This window comes from Oncorhynchus mykiss, chromosome 11 (assembly GCF_057628025.1).
Source record: "Oncorhynchus mykiss isolate SJ-2025 chromosome 11, ASM5762802v1, whole genome shotgun sequence".
Lineage (NCBI taxonomy): Eukaryota > Metazoa > Chordata > Actinopteri > Salmoniformes > Salmonidae > Oncorhynchus > Oncorhynchus mykiss.
The window spans coordinates 18951400-18965507 of record NC_143032.1 but is presented as its reverse complement, the minus strand read 5'-3'; the positions used below and the strand labels follow the sequence as shown (position 1 = coordinate 18965507).

The following is a 14108-nucleotide window of genomic DNA, read 5'->3' as shown; positions in this document are numbered from 1 at the left end:
CCAGCTCCCTCTCAAGATCTAGCCTGTGTGCTTCCATTGCTTTTTTCTTAGAGGAAGCATATGCAATTAGATGACCTCTTAGTGTGGCTTTAGCAGCGTCCCACATTGTGGCCGGAGAAACAGGAGAATCTTTATTGTCTTGTGTGTAGTTGTCTATCCATGTAGTTACCAATGTATGGAACTCGTCATTTGATAGCATGGAGGTGTTGAATTTCCAGCTCTTTGACCTTGGGATGTTTTTGCAGAGGTCAAAGCAGAGGTGGACAAAGGCGTGATCTGAAAGTGCTATGGGTCCGATTGTACATGTGGCTGAATTTATGAAATGCTTTGGGATAAAAATGTAATCTATACGGGAGTAGGTGTTATGGACATTAGAGTAGAATGTATAGTCCATAGATGAGCTATTATTCTCTCTCCAGATATCTATCAGTCCCATCTCTTTAGTAAGAGAGTTCAACATCTTTGCAGATCTAGGATTTGTGGTGGGGACTTGAGATGATTTGTCTAGGGTTGGGTTAAGGGTACAATTAAAATCTCCGGCCACCACGCCAAAGGAGACACAATGCTCATTGAACAGGGTTATAATTTTTGACATGAAGGCAGGAGTATCTGTGTTAGGGGCGTATATGTTTAATATAGTAATTGGTTGACCATATAGTGACCCAGTTATCAAAATAAATATCCCCTCCGGATCAGATATGTTTTTGTCAATTATGAATGGAACATTTTTATGGATAAGTATGGCTGTGCCTCTACTGTTTGATTTGAAAGATGAGAAATACACCTGTCCCACCCAAGCTCTGCGGAGTTTGGCATGTTCAGCATCACAGAGGTGTGTCTCTTGTAATAGCGCAATGTCTGCTTTTTCCTTTTTTAGAGCACATAGTATCTTTTTTCGTTTTATTGCATGCCCTAGACCATGGCAGTTCCATGTCAATAGATTTAAGGTACTAGTCATCGTCATCGAGCAGTAATCGAACTTTAGTGCAAGTCATCGCTGGGTAAAAGTGGATAGTAATTACAGCTGCGTTCACATAAAAGGAAAATAAATGGTGTACATAAAATAATAGTCTCTGAACACCCCAGCCGAGTTCCCAAACAACTCGACACATCCCGTTGGATCTATTACCCCCCCGCTCAGTCTCAATTCTGTGTTCCGAATAAAACAAAAACCGGGAACAGTTAGCAACGCACAACGTCTCCTTCTCCCCACCAAAGAAATGCCTCATCCTCTCCACCCCGCATTGAGTAAATAACACAGTTGCCCTCGTCCAGACCCCAGTAAAAGAGGGGAGAAAAATAAAATCAATAGCCCAGCCTACATATGCCTCCCCAAAGGGACATAGGGAACCCCAGGTAATAATAGCAACAACAAAAAAACAGGGAAATAAAAGTAGGCTGAAACATTAGTAGGCCTAGGTTAGGCTATACAGCCCATCCCTCTCAGTTAAAGGACAATAAATATAAATTGGACGGCTATAATGACATTTAGGGGGTTTATCTCTGGATATCGGCTATATGTCGTCTTACCTCCTTTAGTAATGGCATTAATCGCATTTAGTCATTGGTCTGTTTCTCATTGGCCAGGAATGTCTTTCAAAAAACGTTTTGCCTCTTCGGGAGTTTTGAAGTGTCGCAAGGCTCCCTGGTGAAGAATCCTGAGCTCGTTTGGGTATTTGAATCCCCTGAAGATGCCTCGGTCAATGGAGTATTTCTTCACTTCGTCAAATTCTCGGCGCTTTCGGCGTATTCCAGCTGACAGGTCCTGGTGTAAAGCGAGTTTGGCGTTTCCCATTGTGATGGTGTTGTTTTTCGCCGCCTGTAGGACTCGTTCCTTGTCGGTGAATCTCAGGAAACGTATGGTGATTGGGCGCGGTGGTTGTCTGGCTGCTGGTGGGGGCCTCAGTGCTCGGTGAGCTCTCTCGAGTTCTATGGGCCTGTCGGTGGGCAGGTGGAGCCACTCGGGAAGTTTGTCTTGCAGGTAGCGGATCAGTGGCATGTTTCCCTCTTCTTTTTCGCCCAGATTGAATAGAACACAATTATTCCTTCGCCCCCTGTTTTCCAGGTCCTCTGTTTTCTCTTCCAGATGCTCAATTTTCTTTTTAGCATATGCTATTGTTTCCATGGCATCTGTCAATAAGTTTTCCATGGATAGGATTCGCCCCTCTGCCTCGTCCAGGCGCCCCGCGTTTATGGTTCTTGTTGTTGATGTCAGGCAAAGCGTTTTCCAGGATTGTCACCTTGCCCCCTATCGCACTGAGCTGAGAATTAATGGCATCTAATTTAGTGTTTAGTTCTGTACGTTGGGATCTCAACTCAGAAAGGATGTCTTCGACAGAGTGCGAGGTTGGCATTCGTTGTGCCTCGTGGGGGAGCGGGCTCTCTTGCTCCTGGCTAATGGCGCTAGTTTTTTCTGAAGCTAGCTTCTTCTTGGAGGCTTTTTCCGTCGCTAATACTCGAGTCCGGGTAAAAATGTCGCCTTTTGTAGCCGCCATGACTTTTTCTTGCTAAAGCTAAATGAGTGTGAACTTGGAGTGGAGGTAAGATTAGGAATTGGAAACTACTTGTGCGGAGCTCTTAGTTCATGCGGCCATCTCGTTCAAGGGTCACGTGATCCCCGCAACAGCCTTTTCTAAAATTTTTGAGAGGAATGGAAGATTCGATATAGGCCGATTAGTTTTTTTATATTTTCTGGGTCAAGGTTTGGCTTTTCCAGAGAGGCTTTATTACTGCCACTTTTAGTGAGTTTGGTACACATCCGGTGGATAGAGAGACGTTTATTATGTTCAACATAGGAGGGCCAAGCACAGGAAGCAGCTCTTTCAGTAGTTTAGTTGGAATAGGGTCCAGCTTGAAGGTTTAGAGGCCATGATTATTTTCATCATTGTGTCAAGAGATATAGTACTAAAACACTTGAGCGTCTCTCTTGATCCTAGGTCCTGGCAGAGTTGTGCAGACTCAGGACAACTGAGCTTTGAAGGAATATGCAGATTTCAAGAGGAGTCCGTAATTTGCTTTCTAATAATCATGATCTTTTCCTCAAAGAAGTTCATAAATGTATCACTGCTAAAGTGAAAGCCATCCTCTCTTGGGGAATGCTGCTTTTTAGTTAGCTTTGCGACAGTATCAAAAAGGAATTTCGGATTGTTCTTATTTTCCTCAATTAAGTTAGAAAAATAGGATGATCGAGCAGCAGTAAGGGCTCTTCGGTACTGCACGGTACTGTCTTTCCAAGCTAGTCGGAAGACTTCCAGTTTGGTGTTGCGCCATTTCCGTTCCAATTTTCTGGAAGCTTGCTTCAGAGCTCGGGTATTTTCTGTGTACCAGGGAGCTAGTTTCTTATGAGAAATGTTTTTAGTTTTTAGGGGTGCAACTGCATCTAGGGTATTGCGCAAGGTTAAATTGAGTTCCTCAGTTAGGTGGTTAACTGATTTTTGTCCTCTGGCGTCCTTGGGTAGACAGAGGGAATCTGGAAGGACATCAAGGAATCTTTGTGTTGTCTGTGAATTAATAGCACGACTTTTGATGTTCCTTGGTTGGGGTCTGAGCAGATTATTTGTTGCAATTGCAAACGTAATAAAATGGTGGTCCGATAGTCCAGGATTATGAGGAAAAACATTAAGATCCACAACATTTATTCCATGGGACAAAACTAGGTCCAGAGTATGACTGTGACAGTGAGTGGGTCCAGAGACATGTTGGACAAAACCCACTGAGTCGATGATGGCTCCAAAAGCCTTTTGGAGTGGGTCTGTGGACTTTTCCATGTGAATATTAAAGTCACCAAAGATTAGAATATTATCTGCTATGACTACAAGGTCCGATAGGAATTCAGGGAACTCAATGAGGAACGCTGTATATGGCCCAGGAGGCCTGTAAACAGTAGCTATAAAAAGTGATTGAGTAGGCTGCATAGATTTCATGACTAGAAGCTCAAAAGACGAAAACGTCTTTTTTTTTTTGTAAATTGAAATTTGCTATCGGAAATGTTAGCAACACCTCCGCCTTTGCGGGATGCACGGGGGATATGGTCACTAGTGTAGCCAGGAGGTGAGGCCTCATTTAACACAGTAAATTCATCAGGCTTAAACCATGTTTCAGTCAGGCCAATCACATCAAGATTGTGATCAGTGATTAGTTCATTGACTATAATTGCCTTTGAAGTAAGGGATCTAACATTAAGTAGCCCTATTTTGAGATGTGAGGTATCATGATCTCTTTCAATAATGACCGGAATGGAGGAGGTCTTTATCCTAGTGAGATTGCTAAGGCGAACACCGCCATGTTTAGTTTTGCCCAACCTAGGTCGAGGCACAGACACGGTCTCAATGGTGATAGCTGAGCTGACTACACTGACTGTGCTAGTGGCAGACTCCACTATGCTGGAAGGCTGGCAAACAGCCTGCTGCCTGGACTGAACCCTATTTCAGTCGCCTCTTCACTGTTGACGTTGAGACTGGTATTTTGCGGCAGGTAGCCTAGTGGTTAGAGCATTGGGCCAATAACCGAAAGGTTGCTAGATCGAATCCCCGAGCTGACAAGGTAAAAATCTGTTTCTGCCCCTGAACAAGGCAGTTAACCCAATGTTGCTAGGCCGTTATTGTAAATAAGAATTTGTTCTTAACTGACTTGCGTAGTTAAATAAAAATGATGACAGTTATTTAAAATGTATTGTATTTGTCTCCATCTGCATTAGATATCAGATGTTATTGGTCACATATAAAATACAACAGGTGTAGACTTCATAGTGAAATGCTTACTTACCAGCACATTCCCATCAATGGGAATGTTCAAAAATTAAATATTTGCTAAACAAATAAAGGAAATAGAAATACACACACAATAACAAGGCTATATACAAGGATTACCAGTGCCGAGTCAATGTGCAGTTGAGGTACAGTAATACAGTATGTAGATGTGACTAGATAATAAACAGAGTAGGAGCAGCGTGTGTGTGTGCATAAATATGCGTGTGTGTGTTTTTGTGTTTGAGTGTGTGTGGGTAGTCTAGTGAGTGTGCATAGTACTGTGAGTGTGTGGGTAGTCTAGTGAGTGTGCATAGTACTGTGAGTGTGTGGGTAGTCTAGTGAGTGTGCATAGTACTGTGAGTGTGTGGGTAGTGTAGTGAGTGTGCATAGTACTGTGAGTGTGTGGGTAGTCTAGTGAGTGTGCATAGTACTGTGAGTGTGTGGGTAGTGTAGTGAGTGTGCATAGTACTGTGAGTGTGCATAAGACTGTGAGTGTGTGGGTAGTCTAGTGAGTGTGCATAGTACTGTGAGTGTGTGGGTAGTCTAGTGAGTGTGCATAGTACTGTGAGTGTGCATAGTACTGTGAGTGTGTGGGTAGTCTAGTGAGTGTGCATAGTACTGTGAGTGTGCATAGTACTGTGAGTGTGTGGGTAGTCTAGTGAGTGTGCATAGTACTGTGAGTGTGTGAGTAGTCTAGTGAGTGTGCATAGTACTGTGAGTGTGCATAGTACTGTGAGTGTGCATAGTACTGTGAGTGTGTGGGTAGTCTAGTGAGTGTTCATAGTACTGTGAGTGTGCATAGTACTGTGAGTGTGCATAGTACTGTGAGTGTGTGGGTAGTCTAGTGAGTGTGCATAGTACTGTGAGTGTGTGGGTAGTCTAGTGAGTGTGCATAGTACTGTGAGTGTGCATAGTACTGTGAGTGTGCATAGTACTGTGAGTGTGTGGGTAGTCTAGTGAGTGTGCATAGTACTGTGAGTGTGTGGGTAGTCTAGTGAGTGTGCATAGAGCCACAGCAAAACAAATAAAATCCCGTTATTATTTATTTATAGTTGAATACATCAGTAAGAATCTGGGAGGAACCTCATTGGACTCCATTGTTGGTGAAAAGCCACCTCTTATTCTGAAAAAGGAAACAAACTCCTTTATATGGAACTGAAATGTCAGGAAAACCTTGTCAGGAAAATGACATGGATCTACATATTCCCGGTTGAGTTTCTTTCTATGCATTCTTCTGTATTTCTGGGTTCTATTTAATCCAGTAAATGGCTACTCAATGAAACACTGCAGAATCAGGGAATCTCTAAACACGTCTGTGCTATGTGATGGCAGGAACCTCAATGCCGTACCAGCAGACATCCCATTATTGGTGAGATCTGTAAACATAGCAAAGAATAACATTTCACAGATAAAAAGGGAGGACTTCAAAGATCTAACAATCCTCAAAATGTTAATCATGTACAGCAACAGGATTTCTCATGTTGAGAATGGGTCTTTTTCAGACCTGGTGGCTCTAGAGCAGCTGAATCTGGCCTTTAACAAACTCACATCCCTCTCAGACCAAATGTTTAAGGGCCTGGACAACCTCACAGTACTACAATTGGAGAACAACCACATCTCAAGTATTGCCTCCTCATCTTTTCAGTTACTCTTCAGCTTGAAGGTACTGAACTTAACCAGCAACAAACTACATTGTTTCAAGGAGCTCCAGCACATTTTATAATGGCCAAGCTTGATGAAGTTGTTCATTGGGAACAACAGCTTGAACTCTTTGCAGTCACAGGAAATATCAAATAGGTCAATAGGGCTGACAGAGCTGGATCTATCCAGGAATCCTCTGGATATCTTCAGTGTCACAGCAGATATACTTCCCCATTTTAAGAAACTAGACCTCTACATCTGTGGCATTAATGGAACCATGGAATGGGATGTAGCGGACAGGTATTTTCCGAGGATTTTGAGCAGCCTCGACTTCACGTCTTTAGAGGGGATGAGTTCGGTGCTCCAGAGCATCAACTTTTCGTTAGCACTTCTGGGGCTGGATAAAATGGGACAATATAATCTCATTAATACAGCCTGCCACAGAGTAGTAAAACAAGGTTGTCCATTATCGGCATATCTATTTATTATTGCCATCGAAATGTTAGCCGCTAAGTTTAGATCAAACAATAATATTAAGGGATTAGAAATCAGTGGCTTAAAAACTAAGGTGTCATTGTACACGGATGATTCATGTTTTCTTTTAAAACAACAATTAGAGTCTCTCCACGGCCTCTTAGAGGATCTAGATACTTTTGCTATCCTCTCTGGATTAAAACCAAATTATGATAAATGTACCATATTACGTATTGGATCACTAAAAAATGCACATTTTACATTACCATGTAGTTTACCAATTAAATGGTCTGACGGGGATGTGGACATACTCGGTGTACAAATCCCCCCAAAAAGAAATGATCTCACTCCAATACATTTTTATAGAAAGTTACCAAAAATAGATAAGATCTTGCTACCATGGAAAGGAAAATACCTGTCTATTTGTGGAAAAATCACCCTGATTAACTCTTTAGTTATATCACAGTTTACCTCTTTGCTTATGATTTTGCCTACACCTGCTTTTTAAATTATATGAACAAGAAATATTCAATTTTATTTGGAACGACAAGCCAGATAAAATTAAAGGGGGCTATTTATATAACGAATATGAATTCGGTGGGCAGAAATGATTAAATATTAAAGCATTAGACCTCTCACTAAAGGCATCAGTCATACAAAAGTTATACTTAAATCCAAACTGGTTCTCTAGTCCTATATTCCTATATTATATATATATATATATATATATATATATATATATATATATATATATATATATATATATATATATATATATTCCATCCTATATTCAGGAAGGGCCTTTCCCCCTTTATTCAGATTACACCTGCTCACTTTCGGTTGTTTGAAAAGGAAATCATCTCCATAATATCTATATTTTTTAAACAAGCCTTAGAAAGTTGGTTGCAATTTCAGTTTAATAGACCTGAAAGGACGGAACAAATAGTACAACAAATATTGTGGTTAAATTCAAATACACTAATTGATAAAAAAAAACGATTTATCGAAGAAATGTTTAAAAAATGTATAATTTTAGGGAATGATACCATAAATAGGACTGGTGGAGTTATGTCCCACTTGCAGCAAACAGACATATATAAATGTCTGCTCTACCCAAAATTACAACCAACTAATTGCAGCATTACCACAATGGAAGAGGCAAGTAGAAGAGGAAAAAGTATGGTACTTGTATGTCGGCCCTGTATTAAAGAACATAAATGGTTAAAGAAAAGTGTGATAAATAAAAACATATACCAATTTCATTTAAGGACCAAAAAACTGACCACTGTGCCATATAAATTGCAAAATAGTTGGGAACAGATTTTCGATGTACCCATTCCATGGCACATGGTTTATGAACTGAGACACAAAACAACGCCAAATTCAAAACTTAAAATGTTTCAATATAAATTACTATACAAAATTCTTGCAACCAATAGAATGTTATATATATGGGGGATACAATCTTCCCAGCTCTGCAGATTCTGCTGTGAGGAGGCAGAGTCATTAGATAATTTATTTCGGTATTGTCCATATGTAGCTCGTTTTTGGTCACAGGTCCAGGAATGGCTGAAGAATTGCAACATTTGCCTAGAACTAATGCTAACGTTAACACCTAACGCGGAAGTTTACATACACCTAGGTTGGTGTCATTAAAACTCATTTTTCAACCACTCCACAAATTTCTTGTTAACAAACTGAAGTTCTGGCAGGTCGGTTAGGACATCTACTTTGTGCATGACACAAGTAATTTTTCCAACAATTGTTTACAGACAGATTATTTCACTTATCATTCACTAAATTGACTGTGCCTTTAAACAGCTTGGAAAATTCCAGAAAATTACGTCTTGGCTTTAGAAGCTTCTGATGGGCTAATTGACATCAATTGAGTCAATTTGGAGGTGTACCTGTGGATGTATTTCAAGGCCTACCTTCAAACCACGTTCACCTGTACAAACAATAATATGCAAGTATAAACACCAAATAAACACCATGACCATGCAGCCGTCATACCGCTCAGGAAGGAGACGCGTTCTGTCTCCTAGAGATGAATGTACTTTGGTGTGAAAAGTGCAAATCAATTCCAGAACAACAGCAAAGGACCTTGTGAAGATGCTGGAGGAAATGAGTACAAAAGTATCTATATCCACAGTAAAACGAGTCCTATATCAACATAACCTGAAAGGCCGCTCAGCAAGGAAGAAGCCACTGCTCCAAAACCGCCATGAAAAAGCCAGACTACAGTTTGCAACTGCACATGGGGACAAAGATTGTACTTTTTGGAGAAATGTCCTCTGGTCTGATGAAACAAAAATAGAGTTGTTTGGCCATAATGACCATCGCTATGTTTGGAGGACAAAGGCGAGGCTTGCAAGCCGAAGAACACCATCCCAACCGCGAAGCACGGGGGTGGCATCATCATGTCGTGTAGGTGCTTTGTTGCAGGAGGGACTGGTGCACTTTACAAAATAGATTGCATCATGAGGCAGGAAAATTATGTGGATATATTGAAGCAACATCTCAAGACATCAGCCAGGAAGTTCAAGCTTGGTCACAAATGGGTTTTCCAAATGGACATGACCCCAAGCATACTTCCAAAGTTGTTGCAAAATGGTTTAAGGACAACAATGTCAAGGTATTGGAGTGGCCATCACAAAGCCCTGACCTCAATCCTATAGAAAATGTGTGAGCAGATCTAAAAAAAAAGCATGTGCGAGCAAGGATCTCACAATACTGACTCAGTTATAGTGCCTTGCGAAAGTATTCGGCCCCCTTGAACTTTGCGACCTTTTGCCACATTTCAGGCTTCAAACATAAAGATATAAAACTGTATTTTTTTGTGAAGAATCAACAACAAGTGGGACACAATCATCAAGTGGAACGACATTTATTGGATATTTCAAACTTTTTTAACAAATCAAAAACTGAAAAATTGGGCATGCAAAATTATTCAGCCCCTTTACTTTCAGTGCAGCAAACTCTCTCCAGAAGTTCAGTGAGGATCTCTGAATGATCCAATGTTGACCTAAATGACTAATGATGATAAATACAATCCACCTGTGTGTAATCAAGTCTCCGTATAAATGCACCTGCACTGTGATAGTCTCAGAGGTCCGTTAAAAGCACAGAGAGCATCATGAAGAACAAGGAACACACCAGACAGGTCCGAGATACCGTTGTGAAGAAGTTTAAAGCCGGATTTGGATACAAAAAGATTTCCCAAGCTTTAAACATCCCAAGGAGCACTGTGCAAGCGATAATATTGAAATGGAAGGAGTATCAGACCACTGCAAATCTACCAAGACCTGGCCGTCCCTCTAAACTTTCAGCTCATACAAGGAGAAGACTGATCAGAGTTACAGCCAAGAGGCCCATGATCACTCTGGATGAACTGCAGAGATCTACAGCTGAGGTGGGAGACTCTGTCCATAGGACAACAATCAGTCGTATATTGCACAAATCTGGCCTTTATGGAAGAGTGGCAAGAAGAAAGCCATTTCTTAAAGATATCCATAAAAAGTGTTGTTTAAAGTTTGCCACAAGCCACCTGGGAGACACACCAAACATGTGGAAGAAGGTGCTCTGGTCAGATGAAACCAAAATTTAACTTTTTGGCAACAATGCAAAACGTTATGTTTGGCGTAAAAGCAACACAGCTCACACCATCCCCACTGTCAAACATGGTGGTGGCAGCATCATGGTTTGGGCCTGCTTTTCTTCAGCAGGGACAGGGAAGATGGTTAAAATTGATGGGAAGATGGATGGAGCCAAATACAGGACCATTCTGGAAAAAAACCTGATGGAGTCTGCAAAAGACCTGAGACTGGGACGGAGATTTGTCTTCCAACAAGACAATGATCCAAAACATAAAGCAAAATCTACAATGGAATGGTTCAAAAATAAACATATCCAGGTGTTAGAATGGCCAAGTCAAAGTCCAGACCTGAATCCAATCGAGAATCTGTGGAAAGAACTGAAAACTGCTGTTCACAAATGCTCTCCATCCAACCTCACTGAGCTCGAGCTGTTTTGCAAGGAGGAATGGGAAAAAATGTCAGTCTCTCGATGTGCAAAACTGATAGAGACATACCCCAAGCGACTTACAGCTGTAATCGCAGCAAAAGGTGGCGCTACAAAGTATTAACTTAAGGGGGCTGAATAATTTTGCACGCCCAATTTTTCAGTTTTTGATTTGTTAAAAAAGTTTGAAATATCCAATAAATGTCGTTCCACTTCATGATTGTGTCCCACTTGTTGTTGATTCTTCACAAAAAAATACAGTTTTATATCTTTATGTTTGAAGCCTGAAATGTGGCAAAAGGTCGCAAAGTTCAAGGGGGCCGAATACTTTCGCAAGGCACTGTACCAGCTCTATCAGGAGGAATAGGCCAAAATTCAACCAACTTATTGTGGGAAGCCTGTGGAAGGCAACCCAAAACGTTTCACCCAAGTTAGACAGTTTAAAGGCAATGCTGCCAAATACTAATTGAGTGTATGTAAACTTCTGACCCACTGGGAATGTGATGAAATAAATAAAAGCTGAAATAAATCATTCTCTGCTATTATTCTGACATTTCACATTCTTAAAATAAAGTGGTGATCCTAACTGACCTAATACAGGTCATTTTTACTAGGATTAAATGTCAGGAATTGTGAAAAACTGAGTTTAAATGTATTTGTCCAAAGTGTATGTAAACTTCCAACTTCATCTATATATGATTGTCTTATCTACCTTCCAACTTTCTTGAAGGTCTGAAAATGTTAGAGTTCCAAGCAGGGAATCTTCATATTATGTCCCTGTACCCTGACATGTTCATTCACACACCCCAGTTGTTGTCCCAGCCAGAATTGGTTCAAAGCCCTCTCCCCACAGCTCTTTCACCCATGCCCCAAGCTCAAAAGACTCACCATCTCCAAAACTGAACTTGAGTCATTAGATTTTCTCATAGAAGCCAACCTCACTCAAGTCTGTTTCTTAAAACTTCTTAGGGCTAGGCCCCTTTTTTTTCTCAATTTCTGCCTGAATGACTCAGGCTCAGGCCCTGAAGCCATTGGAAAGAAAATACTTTGAATTTGTAGAAATGTTAAAATAATGTAAGAGAATATAACACTAGATATTGTAGGAGAAAATCCAAAGAAAAACCAACTGGACATTTCTTTTTTTTTGAGAGCCCATGCTCTTTCAATGAAAAGTATAGGGGACGTACTGAATTCTCGCTCTCAGGATGCAATTGCTATGGCTTCCACAGGGGGTCAGCAGTCCATGTTCAAGGTTTCAGGCTTGTAACTTCTAAAACGAATAAGAAATATCAGTTTTAGTTCAAGGACAGTCTTGGAAATTTGTGTATTCGCGCGCGAAGAAGACAGAACGCACGTGCTAAAATCGGTTTCCTATTGAACATTCTTCTTTCCGTAAGAAATATTATAGTTTGATTAGATTTTAAGGTATCTGAGGATTGGATAGAAACATATTTTGACTTGTTGAAACAAAGTTTAGGAGTAGATTTTCGGATTCCGTTCTCTGCATGTTGAACGAGTGGATTACTCAAATCGATGGCACCAACTAAACATACTTTTTTGGGATATAAAGAAGGATTTTATCTAACAAAACAACACTACATGTTATAGCTGGGACCCTTTGGATGACAAATCAGAGGAAGATTTTCAAAAAGTATGTGAATATTTAATCGCTATTTGTGAATTTATGAAACCTCTGCAGGTGGAAAAATATTTTGATGTGGGGCGCCATCCTCAAACAATCGCATGGCATGCTTTCGCTGTAATTGCTACTGTACATCGGACAGATTAACAAGAATGTAAGCTCTCAACCTATATAAAAGACTTGTATGTACCTAAATGTTTAATATCCATAATTTTTATGATTATTTATTTGAATCATGTGCGCACTCCAGTTTCACCGGAAGTTGTCCTGCTAGCGGGATGCCTAGCCCTAAGAAGTGAGACAGAATTAAATTACATGGACCAATGAGACAGTGCTGCACTCTCTCCCAGCCTTAACTCTCCTGGATATGCAAAGGAATCCTTTCATTTGTGACTGCAGAAATGCTTGGTTTGTTCATTGGGCTGAGAGCAACAACCAAACACAAGTTGCTTATGCCCATGACTATCCATGTAGCTATCCAGACGATCTCAAGAACACTAAACTGTTGGACCTGGACACCCACTCCTGTTCAGTGGACCTAGGCATCTTCTACTTCATCTCAACCCCTTCTCTGGTCCTCCTCACCCTGCTGGGGTCCTTTATCTATCATCTCCTGAGGTGGCAGGTGGTATATGCCTACTACCTCTTCCTGGCTTATCTCCATGACACCATTCTCACCGGGGTGGAGAGACGGGGACATTGAAAACTGTCCTGCTCTGATTTTATATTCTATTTTTGGTTTTACTTTTAAACATTAATTCTAATAATTAAATGATTGATTTAGAATTAGCATTCGTTAATGTTAGTCATTCTAAGGACTTAATAGGCCTACACTTGCTTAGTTACATGTGTTGATTTCTATTAACCTAGTTTGTTAACTATTGGTTGTTGTTTTTAGCTTTTTTTTGGTGAACAATTGTCTTTGAATTGCCCTGGTGACCCAATCATAAACATAAAATGAAAATGTTCCCCCCCTTTTTTGTACTTAAACACCTTCCTACCCATTTCAAACATACTGCGCTACACTACATTTAACAAGCGCTACACTAGAATATATACAGCAAAGTTATTTGCTAATACAACAATATCAAGTAAGCATTTTACATCACATCCAACAGTTTAGAGATTTGAGGCGGCTACTTTCCATAGGTAAAGTATGGGCTTTGAGCTTGTTTTGCATGAAATCTTACAAGCGGGGTCCAGTAAGATCTCTGACAAAGTTTGTTTTAAATTAAGTATTTGTTCGGGTTATTTGAGTGAAATATATTCTCCCGGATATTCGCCAAATCAATAGCTTCAACATCAACAGTCAAATCATTTACCCATGCTTTAACCATTGAAAGATCTTTCTGCTTTAATCGTTGAGATGAGCATTAATAGCAGACTAAACCTCTGAACTGGAATGTAAATATCCACTCTATCACTGGGTGCCTTCCCAAACGTGTACCTCATGGTACCCCATAGGCACGAAGTGCTGACCGTAGGATATAGAAAGAATGATGACCCTTGCAAATCAAAATGAAGACGAAGTTCCTGAAAACTAAGAACACCCTTTTGAGTTCGAATATATCCCCTAGATTATT

At 40.5% G+C, this 14108-nt stretch overlaps 1 pseudogene; it reads left to right on the top strand.

Moving 5' to 3' along the window:
- The first annotated feature begins 1324 nt into the window (after nt 1–1324).
- On the top strand, nt 1325–13228 carry LOC110536576 (uncharacterized; annotated as a pseudogene).
- Nucleotides 13229–14108: the final 880 nt, after the last annotated feature.